Here is a 3186-nt window from a genome sequence, read left to right as displayed (position 1 = left end):
CCCCAGACATTCTTGAACAGAGAAAGTCTTGAGTCTATGCAAACAGACAGTGGAGCATAATATCGATACAGGACATTAATCAGCCAAATGTACTACATTCTCTCAAAGTTCAGATGCACACAGTAGCTGAGGGATGTCTGATACCATCGCCTCTGTCCAGATGGCCAAGGCCAAGACCAAGGTGGCCTGCTCAGAGCCATGGCAAAAGCCTGTCAGTCTGGGCTCGTCCAAAAGTTTACCAAAGCAAGATGGGGAAAAAAGCTCCCTATTACTTGAAAATTAATCACTTGGCATTGGGGATATTTGTCACACATCATAAAAAACAGTACCAAAGAGTAAATTATGCACATTTGGAAAACACACCAAGCATTAAATTGTGCCTCAGTGTATTAACATGTCTTGGTAACCTTAAACACTTTGCATAATTTCGCAAATTGCCTACATCATACACAGTGAGTGGCTTGACTTGTTTACATATTTAAACAAGAGATTCTCATTCCAGCTTTATATGATATGATAATGTCATCTCCATTTGTATATGTGCATTAACATTCCTTGCAATTTTATACTTCAGTGCCCATTCTCTGGAGGTACACATTTGTATGATACTGTAAGAGAAGACTTAAAATCTTATTATTCTAGTACTCACAGTCAAAATCAGATATTGACCACCGTATCCTAAATCACACCCTATCTATGGTTTGTACTAGGTGTCATAGGACCCAATATTTTTACATTTCAGAACAAGAGTGGATATGACAGAGTTTTATACTAGGGTGGAGCTGAGCTGTTACCTATTATTCTATAATGCAAGAAATTTAGACCCATGTCAGAGCTAGAAAAAAAATCCCTCTCAGTGTTCTTCAAACACTTCAAATGGTATGGCCTATTAAAAGGAATCACACAGAACCTCAGTCTCTTCCATTCTAAATGGAATCATATCAAACCTCTTCCCTCAGAAAATTCTTGTAAGGTTAAAATAATGGGACATAAAGAAACATCAGATAAATTAAATGGAGATTTATAATAGTAACATTATTGCTGGCTCTAGTAATAAAATAGCTATCTGATATTTCCATGAATGTTTTTTTTTCTCCAGCTTCATTAAAGAATCTTTAAAGCCATAATTATCTAAATAGTATAATCACTTCTCGGCCTTTTGGCTAAGATCAAGCGTAGTATCTAAATAATATAGCCATTATAATTTATGAAACTTTTGTTTCTAATTTTTTTTTTGAGAGAGTGCATATGTGTGCATGAGTGGGGGAAGGGCAGAGGGAGAGAGAGAATCCCAAGCAGGCTCCCTACCCAGTAAGGAGCCTCAACCATGCTCTGTTGCACAACCATGAGATCACGACCTGAGCCTAAATCAAGAGTCGACTGCTTAAGCAACTGAGCCACCCAGGCAGCCCTGAAATTATGTTTTATGAAAGGTTTGCCCACCTGATAGATGTTAATTTGCAAGTCATGTTTTTTCACGTGCGCTCAGAGATATGCCTTTATCCCTTACTGTAAACTAAGATCACAATTTCCTACTAAGAGAACATGGTGTCCATGTGGAAACTTGATCCTAACAACTAGGACCTTATAGTCCTTCAGGGTCTTCTTCTGAAGATGTTATCACATCCACCTTACTGAGGAAGGGACTCAGTCATAGAGAGTGGGGACTAGTACCAAATCCCTCAAGTTTCTAATTCAACTGCTTTCAACAGCTCCTCAGGACCTCTCAGATCCACTGCTTCTCTCCCCTTTAGTTTTACACTTGTAATTACATTATTTATGGTCATCAATTAACTTGCCAAAATTTCACCTTCATTGCCACGTAAATAAATGGATAAGTAGTCTTTAGTTCTTAACAGAGGCTAATAAAACACTGTCAATTTTTTGCCAGTGGTTTAAGATATCGAGAAGTCTCACTCCACAGATGCCTGATCCATATTTTCTCACTTCTTGGAACTATGTTTCTCTCTCTATGCCAAACAGCAAGCCAGAAAGTGAGCAACTGTGCATGCTATGACTAGTTTTTTGTTTTGTTTTGTTTTTTTAATTAATCTATTTATTTTTGAGACAGAGCTGTCAGCATGGAGCCCAAGGCAGGGCTCAAACTCGCAAACCCTGAGATCATGACCTGAACTGAAATCAAGAGTAAGATGCTTAACCAACTGAGCCACCCAGGCATCCCATGACCAGCTATTTACCTAGCAGTGTGAACAACACGTTGGAAGTCCCTTTCTGTGCCAATGGCTTTAGCTTGTGCAAATCCCAGTTTCTAGCCTCAGTGTCCTCCCATGGATATGTTAGGGAGGAATCTCTCAAAACAGTTCTAAAGACATTCCAAATCCAAAGTGTTATCTGAATTCTCCTTGATAATCATACTGGATAAATTTGAGCAACAATTTTAAACTTAGCAAACAAAAATGGTTTCTCTTCATAAAATTCAGTGATCAGTCAAATTATAGGGTGAAACAAATAGGATGAGATTTCAGACATTCATTAATTGATTTTAATGTTATTCATTCATTCATTTATTCGTGTGTTCAGTTTGGACAGGAGGCATAACAAAGTGATTTGATTTTCACTTCTTATTCTATGGCACTTTATTATGATTGGTCTGTACCCAGCCACCTGTTCCTGTTTCCTCATTTTCCCTTCATCCTCCATCCCAAATATCACTCCTCTTCCCTCACAGGCACCCACACTGACACGTCTTTTTTTAAATTTATTTATTTTGAGAGAGAGAGCGCGCGTACACATGAGTAGGGGAGGGGCGGAGAGAAAGGGAGAGAGAATTCCAAGCAGGCTCCGTGCTGACGCAGCACAGAGCCCAACACAAGGCTTCACTCCACAAACCGTGAAATCATGACCTGAGCCGAAACCAAGAGTCCAACGTTTAACTAAACGAGCCACCCAGGCGCCCCCCACACTGACACATTTAATGTATGTCCCTCGAAGCTATCTTCTGTAAATTAACTTACCTGTATGTATGCCTGTAATACTTATAATTTAAATGCTTATAATTTACACAAAATGATTGCTCTGCCTTTTTCAACATAATATTTAGATCTTTATTTATTTTAATTTTTTAAAGTTTATTTATTTATTTTGAGAGTGAGAGAGCATGAGTAGGGGTGGGGCAGAGAGAGAGGGAGAGAGAGAGAGAGAGAGAGAGAATTCCAAGCAGTCTCT

The 3186-nt window shown here is 38.8% G+C and overlaps 1 pseudogene; it reads left to right on the top strand.

The window, feature by feature from the left end:
• The first annotated feature begins 1143 nt into the window (after positions 1-1143).
• On the top strand, positions 1144-1313 carry LOC122230905 (annotated as a pseudogene).
• Positions 1314-3186: the final 1873 nt, after the last annotated feature.

This window comes from Panthera tigris, chromosome C2, assembly GCF_018350195.1.
Source record: "Panthera tigris isolate Pti1 chromosome C2, P.tigris_Pti1_mat1.1, whole genome shotgun sequence".
In the NCBI taxonomy this organism is placed as follows: Eukaryota; Metazoa; Chordata; class Mammalia; order Carnivora; family Felidae; genus Panthera; species Panthera tigris.
The sequence above is the reverse complement of the archived record's forward strand: the minus strand, read 5'-3'. Positions and strand labels throughout refer to the sequence as shown.